Source organism: Vanellus vanellus (genome assembly GCF_965231255.1).
Source record: "Vanellus vanellus genome assembly, chromosome: 1".
Taxonomy (NCBI): domain Eukaryota; kingdom Metazoa; phylum Chordata; class Aves; order Charadriiformes; family Charadriidae; genus Vanellus; species Vanellus vanellus.
Genome location: NC_138905.1, coordinates 338,008 through 357,616, shown reverse-complemented (window position 1 = coordinate 357,616; position 19,609 = coordinate 338,008). Strand labels below are relative to the sequence as shown.

General features: G+C 52.8%; 1 protein-coding gene across 1 annotated transcript in view; it reads right to left on the bottom strand.

Moving 5' to 3' along the window:
- SHANK3 (SH3 and multiple ankyrin repeat domains 3) overlaps positions 1 to 19,609 on the bottom strand; it is a 388,749-nt gene that overhangs the window by 238,268 nt on the left and 130,872 nt on the right. The gene's annotated exons all lie outside the window — the stretch shown is intronic.

The following is a 19,609-nucleotide window of genomic DNA, read 5'->3' as shown; positions in this document are numbered from 1 at the left end:
CACCTTGTTTTCCATCTCGTCCCTGATGTATCTTGCCGGCTTTTTTGGCTGCTCTTGTGCACAGAGCCCATGATTTTGAGAGCTGTCAGCATGAGCATCAAGACCTCTCTGGAGCTGTACCCACCAGGTCCATGTTCAGCATCATGCAGCATGTTCAGATGGCTCTTCCTTCAAAGCATTACTGTGCATGTATTACACGGTGGCCCATCTGCCGCTGTGGGCCCTCTCAGTTTGGAGTCCTCCTGGAGCTCGTCAGCACTGATGCACCAAGTGGCTACTCAAAATTAACTTTCTATTATCCACAGACTTGAAGGTTTCATGCATAATCCCTTCTCCAGCTCACTGATGAAAACAGAGAAGGAAACAGGTCCCAACACCATCCCCAGGTACCCTCCTGCCGACTGTTTGCCATCCTGAAAAATGACATTTAAGTCCCACTGTTTGCTTCCTCCCTGTAACAAGCTTTCCAGTCATAGGGAAGGCTTTCAGTTTTTCGTTTCATCAATAGCCTTGATGTGAAAACTTATCTAAAGCTTTTCTGAAAATCCAGATACATTTTGTTCATGAAATCCACTCCAACCAGAGGTTTGCTGACACCTTCTACAGCTCCTCCATTAGGTCAGCAAGGCAAGTGTCCCTTCACAAAACCCATGCTGATTCCTTCCCAACAGGCTGTCCTTCTCCGCATGCTCAGTGAACTTATCCTTTACTGATTGCAGACACCACCATCATACAAAGGATTTCACCAGCTTCCTGGATCCCCTCTACAGCCCTTCTGGTCGATGGGGATCATAGAATCATAGAATAGTTTGGGTGGAAAGGGACCTTTAAGGGCCATCTAGTCCAACCCCCCTGTCATGGGCAGGGACATCTTCAACCAGATCAGGTTGCTCAGAGCCCTGTCCAACCTGGCCTGGAATGTTACCAGAGATGGGGCATCCACCACCTGTCTGGGCAATCTGGGCCAGTGTCTCACCACCCTCACAGTAAAGAATTTCTCCCTTTTAGCTAGTCTGAATCTTCCCTCTTCCAGTTTAAAGCCATTCCCCCTTGTCCTATCACTACAGGCCCTGCTAAGGGTGCGTTGGCAACCCCAGTCCTCTGGCACGGTGGGTGTTTGCAACGACAGGGTTCACACCTCGGCCAGAAATTCTGCAATTTCACATTTAAACTCCCTCAGGCTTTCCTGAAAATGTTGGTTTAAATACTCCAAGATCTGTCACTTCTCGGTACCAGCAAGCTGGCTTTGTCTCTCCTGTCCGGGTCCCTCCTGTCCCCAAAAGCTCCCCCTCCCCCATTCTTACTGAGCCCAAATCCCCCTCTCTGCACCACCACGATCCATGACCACACACTAGACCTGTGCCTGCCGTTGGCCTCGTGTGCGTGAGGGGCAGCACGGCCAGGATGCCACCACCGATCTCCCAGGCTCTGTCATTTCACCCAGAGTAATGCTGGTGTGACATTCCTGGGCAGCCTTGTCCTTCTGCAATACTACGAAAGCAGCAGAAGCCCTGGAACACCGTGCCCACGCACCCTCCTGGTGGAGGACACTTCCTCCAGCTGCTTTCAGTGCAGATACCTGCAGCCTTGTCAGAAAAGGATGATGACATCTTCCAGGACACCACAGAGAACAATAAGCAAAGGCTGCAGCTGAGAGAAGCTTCGTAAAACTGAGAAGAGAACAGAGAGCTTCAGTGGCAAGAGATGACCTAGAAGAGAAGACACCATGCCAGCACGTGGGGCAGGCAAAAACCCAGGCCCACACTGGGAAGTCTCGTCTCACACACATGTGTTTCAGTAACGAGGGCCTGCAGGGCACTGGCAGCTTCCAACATCAGAGAGCCTAAGCTGAGATGAAGGCTAAAACTGGCTCCTAAAATCTCAGGTAAGATCGCTGCAGTCACCTAGCCTAACCTTCCTCTAACAGAGACCACAGGAATTGCCTTCGGAATGATGCGCCCTGGCTACAGCATGGCACCCCCTCATCCCTGCGCGAGCCCTCCATCGCATGGCTGGACTAGAACAGCAGTAGTTCTTGTATCTTCCAACATGTCTCCAAATTCCTCTTGAAAATATGGACAGTGCATCAGGACACAAAAGTCAGCGATGCTCAACCAGTGCTCTGTGCAGAGACCATGCTGCTTGTGCTTGTTCTTCCCTTGCAAGGCACGCTTGGCTTTTCCAGGCCTGGATCATATTCAGGAGGGTTGGTGTTGGGTTGTGCTATGAATGCTGTGAATGATGATGGCTCCTTTCTCTGAACTGTGCCACCAGAGGAGTCTTCTCCCAAGCCCGCTGCTGCCGGTCCTGAGCTCTGCAAGCTCAGGAGATCCTCCAGTGCGCCATGCATCGACTCTGATGCACCACCACAGTTTAACGTGGAGCTTGCTTTCTCGTGAAGGAGAAGTTCAGAGCCATCCTCGCTCTCAGCACGAGACTCAGGTGATCCTTCTGTATGTATAACCATTTCACAACCTGCTCAGTTGTTCCAAGACAGAAGCACAGGCTCCCAGTCCCCACCAGTTTAGCAGTCCTTCAAATCCTGGTAGTGACTGGTATCAGCTTCTTCCAGGAAAAAAAAAAAACAAAACATCGGGTGGATCATCCACCAGGGAAGTGTATTCATAACTTCACCTAGAGACAAGCTGGTCTGTACCTAAAGAGGGCATTCCAAATCCCTTCCTAAATCGATGGATAAACTCAACCCCAGCTTCCTTCTTCTTGCTGGATGACTCTGGTCCGAGACCCCAAAGTGACTTAGTGCGCCCACGTGCATAATTCACTGCTGGGAGGGGAATTTAGGTCTCTTTCTGTCAATAGACACAAGTTTGGAGTTAGAGGGTTCAGAAATAAGTAGCCAGAATTCTGGAAAGGCGCCTGTGTGAGAAGGCAGTGGAAAGACGAGGACTGGGTAACTGCAGCAGGGGGAAAACCTTGCAAAGGAAATTAAAGCAAATGGGAAAAGCTCTTCAGGCACTCAGAAAAAAAGAACACAGACAAAAGAGGTGAGGTGCTACATGGCAAGAGTGGTATAAAGGTATTCTAAAAATTAAATTAATGCTCTGCCTTGGTTTTCAATAAGCATGGAATGCAAAGGTTGACTGGCTAATGGAGACGAGACTATGGAAACCACCACATATGAAGCACAGGCAAACCCTAGAGTGTTTGTTGTGTTCAGACAGGACACTGGATAATCTTCACCTCAGATTTCTAAAGAAGCTGGCACATGACAGCAGTGAACCAGTAGCACTTATTTTTTATGAAGGTATCAAGCCATGGAACAACACGATATTGCTCAAGAGCAGCAAGTACAACCATGTCTATTCTACAGAGGGGAAAATTGATATAGACAACAACCTACTTCAGGAACACCTACAGCACTAAAGGAGCCAGACTGGGACCCAAAACTGCCCACAGGCACAAACGAGGCAAGAAACATTTTCCTGACAGGTACAAAGGGTAATTATGAGAACCCCAAACAGAGTCTGAGAAGGCAATGGCTTGCAACGAGGAGGGCAGACACCACCGTGTCTGCTGTGCTCGTTAGGGAAGGCTCTGCACAGAGAACTGGCACGGTGCCGGGGATTCCAGGCTGAAGATGAGCCGTTTTGCTCCAGTGATCCTGGAATTAAAGGAGGTGTGAAAGATCACGCAGAAGAAGGTGTGGAGGAGGACATAAGAGTCACACATTAGGCACAAATGTCTCATCACACTTCTGGGCAAACCTCAGCTCAGAAGGCAACGCTGCCCACAGGCACCTGAACTCACCTGCTCGTCGGCCAGGCACAAAACAGCCGAAGCCCTCCTGACCAGAGCTCTGCGTGTGGAGGTGGGAGCAAGAAACGACCACAACCTCAGGTTTCTGCTACCATTTGTGAGCCAAACACTCAGCTCCACACTGGGTTTCGGCACAGCACTCGCTCTCACCGTTGTGCAGAGCACCAATGTCTGAGCAGCAGCAACGGCCACTCCTCAAAGGAGAACGCAAGTTAAAGTTGACAGCCTCCACACAAAACCGCCCCAGCACCTGTAGAGGCACCAGAAGATGAGGCTGCACCTCTGCATCTTGGGCCACACGCCCTGCAGCCATCCTCTCTGGTCCAGCACTGGCCATCCCAAGGTGAGCTGCAGCGTGGAGGGAAAAGCGTGCCAAACCACACGCGTCTGCTGTCCGCTGGCGTCGCAGACGCGCCGGTGCCTCTCCATGGCGTGCCCCAGGGAGAGCTGCACACACCTTGACCAAGGGACACCCGAGCACCCAAGGTGACCTCCCCAGTGCTCATCAAATGGTCTCTGCCCCACTGCTCGTCTGTCATCCTCTTCACCTTGACACGGACAGCCGAGCTATGAGGAATGCGAGGGCAGTGCTGCAGGAAAGGGCTCCCCCCGCTGTTCTGAGGCAGATACTTATACAGGCTGTGAATTTCAGGGTCTGTTTCAGGATTCTGAGCTAGAAGTGTCACCGCCGGCTCAAGTGCTTAGTGCGGTGAAAGGCATGAATGTCCATCACCGTCTCTCGGCACAGCCGGGACACAAGGACCTGCACGGCTTGCTAATTTGCACTCTCAATGAGGCATCCACACCGTTTTGCTGGGGTGAGGACCAGTAAGTGACTGCAGGAAAGGGGACGTGAAGCCAAGGTAAATCACTCTGTAGATATATGACCTAGACCACACAGCATTTATGGGACCCTGATTTAGTAGGCTGCCATTTATAAATAAATCTACAACTACAAAACCTGATTTTTCTAATCCCTACTACCATGCAAAATCAGAATTCATTTCCTCTGAAGCACTAACTGTCGCCTATTTGCTTCACTGCTAACACCCATGTAAAATATTAGCTTTCTATCATGCTAGGTTTTTTTAAAAGCGTCACGTCTACTCAAAGAATATATCGCAACCATTTTTCCTTCACCTTGCCTCATTTAAAAAATTCCAGTCCATTTTAACTGAAACTGAGCCAGAAGCAATGAAAAACCTGGAAAATTTCAGATTGGAAGATATTTGAACAGAAAGATTAAAACCAGCTTAAAAAAAAATCTTCACTACGAGCAGTCTAGCTCAGTAAATGCCACCGGCGAGACTTCTACCCACCGTAAAGTAATAGCTCCATAAATGGGAAACAACACCGCTTTACAACAGCTGAGATTGCTACCCAGTGTCAGCAATGCTGAATTCCAGGCAATATTAGCAATTTCATGCCAAGCCATAAAGCGTGGTCTTATTTGGGGTGCAGATACCATAGCTCGGGAGCCTTATAAAAATGTGTAATAAATACCGCATCATTGAAACGGTAATGATGATCCGTTCATCACTTCAGCACTGGGTCACTCCATATGGCTCACACCAGAAAGCTCTGGGGGTCCGCACTGCCTTTGGCAGTCTTACAGGGAGACGTCTGCACACTGGTTATGAGCCACATAAACATTAAACCAAGACATAAAATTCCTAAAATATTTTGGGCTGAAGCCCAGCCTCATAACCAGGGCGTCTCTTTACCGCTCTCAGGTGCCCGCTCCCTCCTGTGACCCTACTGGGCTGAATCTCCCACGGCGGCAGCAGAGGTGCCACAGAGCTCTGGGCGCACAACGCCAGCGCCATGCCCGGCCCCTGCTGGGATGGAAAGCGGGCGGCCGCGCAGGCGGTCCGGAGAAGCTGCAGCCTTTTGTCCTGGCGGTGTAGCCTAATGACCCTCCCAAAACAGCATGTCATCTGAGAGCTTGCGCTGCCCAAACCAGAGCCAAACTCCTGCCAAACTGGGGCCATGCTCTAGGCAGGCAGACAAGAACTGCAATGCCAAAGTGAGCCTACAAAGAAGGAGATGCTTCACCATTCTGGCGTCGCATTAGGGCCCTTCTTTGGGAGAAGCAGGTAAAAACCGGGATTACGGACCAGCCTTCCAGACTTTGTGTGTGTTTCAAAGTTGGCTGTCTTTGGATAAAATTAAAAGCTGTCCTGAAGCCAAAATCCCCACTGAACAAGGTGCCTGCTCCCTCCTCTCCTTCTGGTCTCGTGCCCGCGTGCACAGTGTACCGGCGGCTCGCACTGGGGTACGCAGTGCTGGGGTTATCGCAGTCCCTCCCATGCCCCGGCACCAGCATCTGTTTTCTGCTCTGCGACTCTGGGTGATGCAGACGGTTGTGCTGAAGGCGAGCATCTGTCCTCCGGCATCAGATGAAGCGAAGCACCGAGGGCGTGCTGGCAAGCGTGCAGACACTTTATGAACTTCGGTACACACGGCTCAGACCAGTTTAAGCACACCAGACCATCTCTGCCCATGGGAGCATAAGCCACCTCCCCGCAGCCGGCCACGCTCTTACCGGAGCAGAGCAGCGTTTGCTGGCAGAGAGCAGGGCTGGATGGCTCCCGCCACTGCACTGAGCTCCAGGAGGACTCAGCACTGAGCCTGCCGAAAAGCTGTCTGAGGTGACAGGTGCTTCCCCAGAAAAGAGCTGGTGCCTCAGCACTGCAGGGTAGCACCGCCAGCCCGGCCCCGGCGAGGAACGCCAGCCTCTGCCATGACCGTCCTACGTAACTGAGACAGTTTATGGCAGAACAACAGTATAACCCTAGAAATGGCAATGTGGACTCAGAACTGAAGTCCAGCCCACACAATCACCAGTGGGATGCAGAGTTAATTCATAAGGCAGAAGGTATAAAACCCATAGTAGCAAGCCAGGAATAACCTGCCCTGACACAGGCAGTTTTCTACTCCCAGTTAGAAATTCCCACAACACCTGACAGGAGCTGTAATCCCCCTGCCATAGCTCCTGTGAGCAACAATCCTCGTGCCCTGGCCAGAAGCATCACTCCTCCGCATCTCCCTGGGTGCTGGGCACATGCCGCGCCTGCGCAGGGAGCTCCCCAGGTTCGTTACCTGATGGACAATAATGACCTCCTTTACAGTTCATCACTTCATTGCTCGCTCCCTACTTCTCGTTGCCGTGAGTCAGCCCTGCAGCCAATGTTTTAAATACTCTGCACTGGTAAAACTGGAATCATCTACCGATTCCCTGCACCACGGCATCTTTGTGCCTTGCCAGGGCAGCCGGCTCTGCGGCACCTCCGGAGCAGAGTGCGCTCCCCGCTGAGGAGCGCAGTCAGTATTGACCAGCCGCCGCTCTGCCTGTTCATCTATCATCTATAAATAAATGCGTATCTGCTCACATTTACAGAAACAGCGACGCTGTGAGAAACACGAGTGAATCACTATGGGGAGGGCATCACTACAAACGGGTACCTCCACCCTGCTCAGAACAGACTACCAGTTTTATGGCCCCTCCAAACCAACCGTTACATTAAATCACATCCTCCTTGTTTTATCCCATTCTTTCCAACATCTCTACATACAAGAGAGCATCTCCAGGCGCCCACTAATTTGCAGCATTCATCTCTGCCTTCACCCTGCACAGCTCTGTTCAACGCAGATTGCCCAACAACGGTCACAATATTCAGATTAGACTGTGCCACTGATGGATAAAAAGGCACTGGGATGTCTCCGCTGCTACTCACTATGCTGTCTCATACCTTGCCAAACTGCTTCTTTAATTTCTGGCAGTACCTGCACAGTGGGCAAAGCCTCCCCGAGGCGGCTGCAATGACATCTCGGCTCCTGCCCAGCACTCGCACAGGCGCGTCAGGCACCGGTTGCAGCTGGAGCACAGAGAAACACAGCGCCGAAATGGCACAGAGACGGTGAGAAGGGTGGTGGGCAACACATCAGGGAAATACACAGAGATGGGCAGCAGGAGGGTGAAGATGAAGGAGAGAAGTTACAGCAGCAGGGTCAAGGGACATCACCTACAGCTCCTCAGGGACAGCACCAAAGCAGAGAATCTGCCGTCTCCTATACCTTGAGGCCTGAAGTCAAGAGTACTAACTTGCTTCCCAATGTGAAGCACTTGGAGATCACAGCTGGATGACAGTGGAGAGGAGGAAAAAAATGTTTTACTAACGTATTTGGCAAAAGCAGCTGGATGCACAGAGAAATGTATATAGCCACAAGTTGGGAGGTGTGACACATCACTATCCAGATGAACCAGCCCAGCACGCGCCGGGGCACTGCATCAGAGAAGGCAACCATGCTACCTGACTGTCGACTGCGACCCAGTTTCCTCCCTGGCAGACCTTCCCTGGGGACGGCATCGCCCACCCGCTGGAGCTGCTCTGCTTTGCTGTCTGCCAGCGCGGTCCCCAGCGAGGGGCTGCTCGCGCCTGCAGAGCCCCACAACCCTCATCCGCTCGCCGGGCACTGCCCTCCTTCCCAGCCCGCTGCCCGCGGCCGCTTGCATACTGCCAGGAACCCACCCCAACACCAAAATTAGCCTCAGGTCTTTTGAGGACATCCCCTCCCTGAAGCTGCAGAAGGACAGAAGAACGCCCATGTGCGCTGTGTGGGCACGGGGAGAGGGGTACGGGCTGCTCCGTTAACGGGACACGCAAATGGCAAGTGAGGGACAAGACACTCACACCAAGACCCTGCGGCTGCAGGCAGACTTCCCTTAAAAAAAAAAAAGGTTAAAAATTTAAAAGAGGAAAGAAAGAGCCCCAAGCAGAAATATTCTGTGGATTTAAAAGCTCATCTGGGAGAGCAACATCACAGTGATGAACCGGGAGCGGTGCACCGGGAAGGATGACGGCGGTCCTCCGGCACAGGCAGGACATCTGTGGGACTCACTGGCACAGGCAAGACACAGCCACCTCCGCTCAGACCCCACCGGGAACCCCCTGCCGAGGGGGGGCTGGACACCCCGGAGAGGCCCAGGGCAGCACGCTGATCCTGAGAAGACATGTTCTTCACCAGCAAGCTGACGGTCAAATGACAAGTGTAAGTCACAGGCAGTAAATTGCAACAAGCATAGATCGCAACAAAGTAAATTGTGAGAAATGAAGCCACAGGAGTTGCGTGGCACAGCTGGGTGTGAAGGAAACCGCATTTCTTTCTAGTAGCTTTAAATGCCGTCTCCCAATTTCACTGGCACATCCCCTCCTCCAGACAAAGCCGTCCACCCCGGCCGGTTGCGGCCACGCTGGCAGACCCCTCCTCAGCCGCGCCGCTGCCCGCCCCGAGGCACTGCTCCCTTCCTCCACTCGCTGGGGCGGCCAGGGCTGCGCTCCAGCCAGGTAACCGCGTCCCATTGAGTGACAGAACAGCATCGTCATGTTACTGATGTCATTTTCCATCTCATTTTATACATTCTGATGTTTTGTTCTGTATTTTAATGGGATTTAATGAGAGATCTTTTCATGATGGCGCTGGTGAGGAAGCATGTGGGACTGCAGTTAACTTAAAATCCAGCAAAATGTAGAAGCTGTCTGAATCTCCTCCTTGCATTGCGCATTGCCCGTATTTATCAACAAACTCCACCAGCCTTTGAAGTCTCACAGTTTCCTCTAATAGGAAATACTAAGCCAGGGACCAGCCATGCGGAGATGCGGAGCAAGGGAGGCATGAAGAGCAGCTCTGGAGGGTTTGCAGTGTCCCCAGAGCCCCAGGCTGTCCTGAATTAGGATTCTGGAAGACAGGGAGAGCTGCTGCCTGGTCGCAGGCTGCCTGCTGCCCACCAGCCCCGGGGGCAGCGGCTCTGCCTCCCACTGAGCCCGCGGCGGGGCCGGAGTCGGGAGCCAGCGCCAAGAGCGGTCTCCAGCTCGGGCAGAAGTAGGGACTGACCGGAACGCTGCCCTGAAAGGCTGTCAGCCCAACTGAAACAACAGCGTGAGTTTCTGCTGTGCTGTTGTCATTGCAGGAGTCATTTTTAATGTGGATAATTTCTTTCCTCTAAGATGAAGTTCATGGCATTGCTCTGCATCATACCCATAAGTGAATAGTTTCCGCATTAACCTCACACAAGGGGAAAACTAATGAAAGGTCTCAAAACCCTTGAGCGTTAGCTCTGGTCAGCGATCCACTTCGCTTTACTATCTATCTATCTATCTATCTATCTATCTATCTATCTATCTATCTATCTACATATGTATGTTTCCCCACTCCTGTCTTCTGTTTGGCCTTTGCTCCTCATCTCCATCATTCATTCTGCTGCTCCCAGCCCTGTACTACCAAAATATCAAAACACTGGGGGGGAGGGAGAGAACACTCTAATGTGTTATTTGTACATCACTGTAACGTTTATAATGTAATTTAATGTTTTGGACCGGTGAAACTGAAATCCCCTGCTAACAAAATCCCATTACAGTTTAAGCCCTCCTCCCCCCATGTAGCCACCACCTGCCAAACACAAACATGTGGTGTAATCCCATTGACGCTTGCCATCACAGTACCCTGACACGGTTTCTCTTCCCAAACCGCGATTTGCCCTGCCAGCTCAGGGGGGAGGTGTCTCCTTCGGGACACCCACTATCCTGCCTCTTGCGCTGGGATCTCACCTTGGCCAAAGACATCAGACACCACCCGCGTCCACGCAAACCCCTCCTTTGCAAGACCACCTCGCTCTCGGCGGCTCCCGCTGCCTTCCCAAGCCCGGGTTCCCACTCCCGGTGGTGCCTTTAACTCGGACAGTCTCCCAGACCAGCTACGCTGCCTTATTGATGATCTCCTCTTCCAAAGGTCCTGCCTCGTGCAGCTCTGCCTGGGTCGTCCAGCACTCCCCATGTCACCCGTACGGATGTTGTTCTGCTTTTGATTTTTCAGGCCTTTCTGATGAATTTCTCTTATCTTCGTGAAACTCCCCTTCGGAAGTTGGCACGACAAGTGTTTTCAGTGTTTCTCCTTCCTCAAGACACTGAGAGCAGTAAAACTGTTGTCATTCCCTACTCCACGTTTTCTGAACGGTGGCTATTCCCGTGCACAGGCGGTGCCAGGGCCACGTGCAGATAAACGCAGCGCAGCCGTTCCTCCGATGCGTGCTGGAGGCAGCAGTCCCCACGGGATCGCCGATGGAGCATGAGCCATCCCCCAGTGCTCCTGGCCTGGCACACGACCACGGGGCTCTCGCCAGTCAGCCCTTCCCCACCAAAGAGCCACCGTACCCCTTCCCACACCCCCAGGCTTCGGGGCTTGTCTCCATGGCAGCTCTGGATCACGTCGGCCATTCAAACTGCAACTCCTCAGACTCCGCCAAACCTCCCCAAACACTGCTCCAGCCATCCCGGATCCCATCTCCTCTTCCACAAGTCAGATCAGGTTTAACGCTAGCCCATCGCGTCTCCTCACTCTACCATCATGCCAAGACCTCCCCCCACTGCCGGGTCCTACAGTTCACCCAGAACAAAACAGCTCTCCAGGAGGGTCCTGCAAACTCTGCTGCACCTCAGAAATCCCACAGTACAGCTTTCAGACACAAGATTCAGTGTTTTAACCAATAGAAGACATGCAAGCCTGTCCAAATGCTCTGCTGTTTATTCGGGTGGTGAGCTGTGTTCATTGCAAGAGCTGCGTGCATCTCTCGCTCTCTTTGAACTGCTGCAGATTCCCGTAAGTATTTGGGGAGAATGCCGCAGCCCAAAGCAGGGACTACGGTCAGGAGGGGTGTCCGGAGGCAGGGCAGGCGCCTGCACCCCAGCAGAGGAGAGCGCTCTGGCCGTGCACCTCCGCCTGGTCTAGTCCCGTTTCCATTTTGCCCAACAGAAATAAATATTCCTGAAGCTTCGCTGGTATCCCAAATTGACAGCATATATTCTTATGGGAACTTTGAGGCAAACAGAAAAAGCTATTACAGAGACAAACACGCCTGGCACGGAGGTAATCTCACTTGAATATTGCTCAGATTCCCTTTTGGTTTATCAAAACTTAAAAGGCATTTGTCCCAGATACTTCAGGCGCGTTTTGGCATGCGTCGAGGGGAGCAGCACGTCCCAGAGACGTTTTGTGGTGCAGGCAGTTATTCGCACGTTTAAGGTGAGACTCGGTCCTGAGAAGATGCTCTGCCAAAGCCGATTTCCCTCCCGCTGCGGGTGGGTGGCGGAGGGCAGTTGGCTCTGGGGCGCGTTCGGGGTCCGCAGCGGGGTCCAGCCGGGGTGGCCGCCCTGCCAGGGCTGGTGAGCCGGGAGCTCAGGGTGAGGGCCAGGCACCGGCCCCATGGACAGGGGGGCTGTGACGGTGACCCTGGCAATGCCAGGCAAGCCCTGGGCGCGAGGCGGGTCCCAGAGCCCACCAGGCACGGGCACCCCACGGTGTAGCTCAGGACCAGTGATGAGGTCCTGAGCTCAAGGCAGCTCCCCAGCCACAGGGCTGACCCCGACGAAGCTTCCCACAGCCCCCTGAGTCGGCCCCATCCCAGAGCCCGACCCCGGCTGGGGCAGCCGGAGCCCTCAGCGAGGGGCAGGAGCACACGTGGGGCAGGGGGAGAGACAAGGTCCTTCCAGCTGCTTTACCGACAAGCTTTTGGAGCCCACTTTTCTCTTTCAGGTGGGAGGACTGGACCAGACGACCTCCAGATGTTCCTGCCATCTTAAATTACTTAGCAGGTCTGTAACTCCTCTGCAAACACCCCGATCTCCTGCACAAGGTCTCCAGTCTGACAACCGGGGACTCGCGGTCTCCTCACCACCCGTTTCTCCACAAAGCACTGCCCATCTAAGTGCTTACTGGTGGAGTTGTCTCAGACTATGGTGTTGCACTGGGAGCAAGAGATCCCCTACCTAAGCCCTTCCCCATCCCACCCTACAAAAAGCATCACAGGCAAAGTGCCGGGCACGGCGCCGTCAGCTGAGCCACAAACCGCGCAGAAGGACCAGCAGCAGCCCAGTGGCCCCAGGAGCAGCCAGGGAAGCGGGTGGCCCTCACACCACCCACCTGCAGGTTCCCCACCACCATCGGGGATGTACTTATGAGGAGCTGCTGGAGGGGGACCAAGGCTCCGGCTGAGACACAGAGGGGACGCAAAGCCACAGCTGGTGCCAAGCAGCAAACCAGGCGCAGAGGAGAGAATGAAACAAATTGTAGTAATTTCTTCTCAATTCCCCGGTGCGGGTAGAACAAATCAAATGGATCTAACCCTTTCAAAAGCCAGAAACGGAAAACAAATCATCTAAGGCCTTTAATAAATAAATAAACAAACCAGCGATTCAGTACTTAGGGCAAGGATCTCATTCACATTGCCGAGGAAAAAAAGGGCTTGGGAATAGTGAATCAGGTCATATTGTTAAAAGTAATAATACAAAAAAAAGAGATTGGGACAAGGCATTTATTTTATTAAACCCCCCAAGGAGAGGTCAAGAATATTAGAAATAAAGTCCCCAGGTTCTGGTTGATGCAATAACTGCAGTTTTAGCAATTTCAGAAGAAGGATGTTTGTTCAAGGTGGCAAAGTGCCAAGAATCTTCAGGGGAGGTGCTAGAAAAGGATGTGCTCTCTATTTACTTGCGCTGAAGAGCACTGAGCTCAGTGCGGTTTTTATGGAGAGCGTCTGTCTGAGCAGGGCTCTAGCAGCCAGCCACGCACCAGCGATTCCCTTCCCCTTGTGCAGAGATGCGCACGGACAGGACCAAGGGAGGAGGTATTTCGGAGAGCGGGGAGGATAATCCCCGAGTTCCTCCGCACGTGTCCTGCTCTGCAGGCACATGCCAGGGGCAGGCAGCAGAGAAGATGCCGGGCTCATCAGATATCCACTCTGATCCAGCGCGGTGTCCTACACCGTGCCCCTCTGATGCTAGCTTACGGGGCTCGGGGATAATAAGAGATTGCGTTTATCCAGAGATCTACCGGGGAAGCATCAGGACACCGACTGTCCAGGAAGCTCTTGGACTACATCAATAACAATTTATTTTTATAGTGAAGGTGCAGAAAACAGCCACATGGAAGCTCTTTTAGAGCTTTGATTCCAAGTGGCTGAAAATGTGAAGGCAGAGGTAATGGTGGCAGGAACAATGACGCAATGGTAAGTGTTTGGCACTTCTTAGGAAGAAAGACCAGCAAAATATGAGCAACGCATTTTGAGGCCAGTTTCTATACATTCTCGAATACTGGGAGCAGGGTTTCATGAAAGGTCAGCTCAGGGCAGGACAGATGGCCTCCAGAGGTCCCTTTTAACCCAAACTATTTCATGATCCCGTGACGGGGAAGGCAAAGGAAAACAGACTTCAGACCTATCCCAACTTGGAGGATGCATAAGCAGTGAAGTAACAAACCAGCTAAGTCATAAGACAATCATTGACTTCTACATAAACAGGAAAACACAAGTGATTGCTATGGAGAGATGTAAAGGAAAAGCACAAGCCAATAGATGCAAACATCTGGACAGCACAAGCGTAAGAGGGAATGCCACCACGGCGAGAAGCAGGGCTTCATTCTGTAAATACACTGACAGCGAGAAAAAGATCCCAGGAACTGCTGGTAATTGTTGGTGCTCCTTTGGGTAACGGGAAGGAGAGGGAAAGCTTTCAATAGACAAAACTCAAAAGACCAATGTGCTTAATATTTGTTTGTCTTTAAATCAGAGATCAACTGTGAAATTTCAGAGGCAGAGAGTTAAGATCCTACCTGTAAACCAGGAGCAGGAATTAATTAAGAATATTTGGATGTGCCTGACTACACATGTGGTAGGAAGTTTAAGAACAGATTGAAGCAATCTAAGAACACCTAAGGTCATCTTTGAAGGCTCATGTTATGTAAAGTGTGTCTAAAAGAGTGGAAAATAGCAAATGGCCAAAAAGGGGGGGGGGGAAACCCTAAAGAAATACGATCACCTCACTTCTTGGAAAAAAAAACATTGGAACAAATAACAAGCCAAAGTGTTTGCACTTGCTTAGAAGGAAGCAATGTGGTACCAGTCAGAAGGGATGTCACGGACAGACGGTGAGAGGAGCTGGCTCCTCCCGCAGCAGCCGCACACAGCGGCCTTGGCTGAGCTCCTCACAGCCCCACGGCCGCCCCGAGACCATCCGACCGCCGGGCGGGAGAACGACCCTCCCACGTCCCCCCATCAAAGGGCTGACCTGGGAGACTGTCTCCTTTAGCAAAACCAACCATGGACTGGAGAAGATCCTTGCCAAATCTACAGGCAGTACAAAGGGGCTGCAAAATACTCCAAAGAACAGGATTAGGGTTTAAATGGGTCCTGATAAACTGAAGGTACTAAATCTATGCAGGAATCATCAACTGCACAAGGATTTAGATAGGGAGACGCTGGTTATGCGGTGGGTTTTGAGGGGGAAAAACCGTGGAGGCTATCACACGCTGAATATGAGTCACACATCACACCATTTCATAAAACGCAGTATGATGAGCTATCAAAACTACAGCCTGAAAAACACGCAGCGTAATTCTGCTGCCGCACTCCTCTGCTGCTGTGTGCCTGCTCTGGGACGGCGGGGGCCGGGAGAGGAGCCACAGCAGGAGCTCGGAGCAAACGGACCTTTGGGAAGGGCAGGCAATGGGGGCTAACAGCCGGCAGAAAAGACGACACTGAGGAAAACACGGCACGCAGTCTGCAGAGCGCACAAGACTGCTGTGAGGGGGGAGTGAACGAGCTCCTCACCGAACCTGTGTGGAGTAAACGTGGCATAACAAACTAGAGGAAGAGATAATCACATCAGACATCAGAAAACTTCCTAGTGGTGAGGACCGAGGGAGGCAGGAGTGAGGAAAACGCCGGGGCAGGTCCGTCATTGGGGTTTCCCAAGAACAGGCAGGATGAGCACCGTCGGCGTTCTGTGGGTTAGACCCTTCCCACTGGTCCTCCCTGGCCCCCCGATGATCCACAGCACGACTAGGGGTTCAGAGCCAACTGCATCGGAAACAGCCTCCCCCAGGGCTCACTCCCAGGAGCGGGTTAGTAGTACAAACGCAGCCAACCACCAAAAGGCACTTGGGGACACACCGCGCGAGGCTCAGCCCAGCCACACTGGGGGGGATGAACCTCCGGCATCACTCAGCTCCTTTGCTCCAGGCTCCTTGCAGCCCTGCCCATCCCACTCCAGAGGCTCCTGGCCACAGTCCATCCCCCGCCGCGGGGACGGCCGACCCCGGGCTCACGCCCACCACCCCTGCTCCAGGGTCAGACCTGTGCCCCCACGCACCACCTCCCCCGGCCGGCCGGGACCTCTGCTCAGCCTCCATGGGGGTCAGAGAGCTGCAGCCCACAGGAGGACTCGGCCACCAGAACCACTGGAGTGGCTGAAGTCATGAGAGCAACACCGGCAAATAACTGCTCTGCTGTTGGCACGGCCGAACACCCGCACTGAGCGTACTGCTGGCCGGCCCACAGGCACACGAGCTGCTTCTGCACGTTGTTTCTGGAAAAAACGAAGCGCTAGCACCAAACTAGTTTTGATTTAAATTCTCTTTGCCATCCTGAATATATTTGCAAAACAATCAGAATTTTGCTGGGAGTTTTCACCCTCAGAATAAAGAATTTTGGGGCAACATTGCAGACACTAAATTTTCTTGGTATTTACTCTAATGAAAATCTGACCCAGAATCAATTTTTCTGCAAGTCTTTTCAAGGAAGATGTGAGAGGACTCCACATGTTTATGGATGCCTTGTCACTTACCACAAAGCAAAGGCTTTCTTGTTTGAAAATAAAACATCCCTGGGAACTGAGTATTCAGATGAGATAGGGATCACCGCACCGCTCTTCCCGAGCCCCGGAGTAAATAAAAGCTCTGTCAAACCCACACAAACACACTGGGAACCAACCGGGAGAGCGATAAGGCCAAACAACAAGTGAAAGAAATACTGGGTCAAACAAAATACCACTACTAATTAGCTGCTCTAAGCACTTGTTAGCACACAGCTTCGTGCCGAACAGCAGCGGCGCGTGCAGACATCTGTGTAACGTAAGAGACCATCAGCAACCCGTGCAACTTGGAGAGCAGCGCCCTCCCCACACCCCCGGCCACCGCGGCGTGGTGGGGACGCAGGGGCAGCCGCAGGAGGGGCTGGCAGAGCCGATGGCCGCCCCGGGCACCGCTGGGAACACCTGCGGCCGGGATGGGGGGGCAGGCAGGAGGCCCTCTGGCCCCTCTCTGCTCCCGCAGCGCGGTCCGGCCGCCCATGCCCACGCAGCGCCACTCTCCAGCGGGCACTGCCTGGTGACGGCCAGACCTACACCCCAACATCCCTTTCGCGCTGTCCGCTCACAGCCCGGGGCAGCCGACCCCTGCCCACCGCACAAATGACACGAGGGGACACAGCACGGCAGCTATCAAGCTCAAACCCCACTGCCTGATCAACAGCCTTCACTTTTCCTCCCCTCTGACTTATTGCCTCTGTTTTTCTCATGTCACTGAGACCACCTCTGTACGATCCCAACAGCTCCAAACTTGCCAGCGCGTACCAGCCAGTGACCACACAGGTTGGTGACTGTCACTTGCCCCGAACTCAGTGTAATGAATTTCATAACCCTTCTATCCCTGCAAAAATATACAACTATCTGAAAATAATGGAGTAAAATGCACTTTTTTATGCACTTTATAACATGCTTATGGCTTGGAACAACTAAGTCATCTCCAGCAATCCTCTAAATGTTTGCACAAGCAGGAGACAGAAGAACATGGGGCAGAGGCTCACTCTAGCAGCACGTGGCAGTGGGGCGAAGAGGCCGCTGCCTTCCTCTGCCCTTTCTGGGTACTTGCCGCGCTGCGACAGATGGCACGGCCCACACCCCTCCACCTGGCCGCAGCACAGGGCCGGTCAGCCTCGCGCAAAGGCTCAGCAGGGGTTCCGGAGGTCTGTGCACCAAGCCACAGAGGAGCCTCGCGCCCGCCACGGCATCCCACCCCTCCCGCGCTCGGCAGGGAGCAAATGGACTGATGGCCGATGGCCAGCAGGTGGGCCAGCAGCTACTGGGGTCAGAGCCAGTGGCACAGCACACACAGCAGCTGCTGGCCACCGGCTCTTCCAGCAGCACTGGAGACCCGCTTTTGCAAGCCCCCCCACGCTGCTGCCCACAGCAGATCCCAAATCCCCCAGCACCTCCGTGCCCAGCCGTGCTCCCGCTCTCCCCTCGCCGGGAACTGCCCGGCTGGGTAAGGCTCAACTTCCCCGGCTGCCCTCCTCTTGCCTTGCTGTCGCGTGGTCCAGGTAACTTTGAGGATAATTCCGAAAGCTTATTGATTATAAAATCCCACACCAACCTCCTAATGCTTTTATAATCATACTGTGCTTCTGGCTTCAGCAAGTCATAGAATCATAGAATCACAGAATGGTTTAGGTTGGAAAGGACCTTGAAGATCACAGAGTTCCAACCCCCCTGCCATAGGCAGGGACACCTCCCACCAGCCCAGGTTGCCCAAGGCCACGTCCAGCCTGGCCTTGAACACCTCCAGGGATGGGGCCTCAACAGCCTCTCTGGGCAACCTGTGCCAGTGCCACACCACCCTCAGAGTGAAAAACTTCTTCCGAATGTTCAATCTGAACCTGCCCTCTTCCAGTTTAAAGCCATTCCCCCTCGTCCTATCGCTACATGCCCCAGTAAAAAGTCCCTCTCCATCTCTCCTGTAGGCCCCCTTTAGGGACTGGAAGGCCGCAATAAAGTCTCCGCGGAGTCTTCTCTTCTCCAGGCTGAACAGTCCCAACTCTCTCAGCCTCTCCTCATAGGAGAGGGGCTCCAGCCCTCGCATCATCCTCGTGGCTCTCCTCTGGACATGCTCCAGCAGGTCCATGTCCTTCTTCTGTTGGGAACTCCAGAGCTGGAGGCAGTACTCCAGGTGGGGTCTCACGAGAGTGGAGTAGAGGGGCAGAATCCCCCCCTCGCCCTGCTGGCCACACTTCTGATGCAGCCCAGGATACGGTCGGCCTTCTGGGCTGCAATCACACACTGCCGACTCATGGTGAGCTTGTCGTCAATCAGCACCCCCAGGTCCTTCCCCTCAGGGCTGCTCTCCTGCCATTCCCCGCCAAGTCCCAAGGCAGTAAATTCCTGCGCTAACTGCAGGGTGGAGAGAAACCACTGTTTCACACTGCTTTGGAGCGTGCTTGCCATTAATTTCATTGCACGCTCCTTTCTCCTTGTGCCTTGAAACAGGCAGAGGTTCCCTATTTCCCTCTGGTAAGCCATTCAGTATTTTCAATATTTTTAACATATTTCCTCCTATTCATCTCGTTTCTAAGGTAACAATCCCGCTCTTCTAAATCTCTCTTCAAAGCGGAGACATTTTTTTTTCTCATTCCCAATCATTTTCACTGCATCTCCAAAACCCTTTAACTCACACGGTTCTCGCTGACTGGTAGTGCCCAGCCTGGTACGCAGCACCCTGAGGTACCATCGGTGACTGCAACCAAGGCATTAGACTGTTTTCCATATTACCATCCATCACCCTGCTAGGTCATCTCATATCGCTGCATTTTGTACTGAAGTGGCGCGCTGCGCAGAGGCCTCCATTGAGCTCTTTAGAAAACAGCCTGCAACTTTTCCTGAGTTAACCCGTTAATTAAGAATCCTAGTAGATATCCAAGTGATGCAATTTTTTCCCCTCTAGTAGCTATTTTACATTTATTTTCATTATTTTTTATTCACAGACGCGTTTCTTTTTCCCCAAATTCTTTAGACTGCCTCAAAGGGCCTCAGAGCTGGTTTTGCTATGGAGTTAATGTAAACAGCTGCCATCTGCAGACTGCTTCTCCAATGCTCAAATCCATTTCTCGGTCATTAGTGAACACAGCTCTAACCCAGACGTGGTACCCACTCGTCAAACTCCTGCTCTGGCC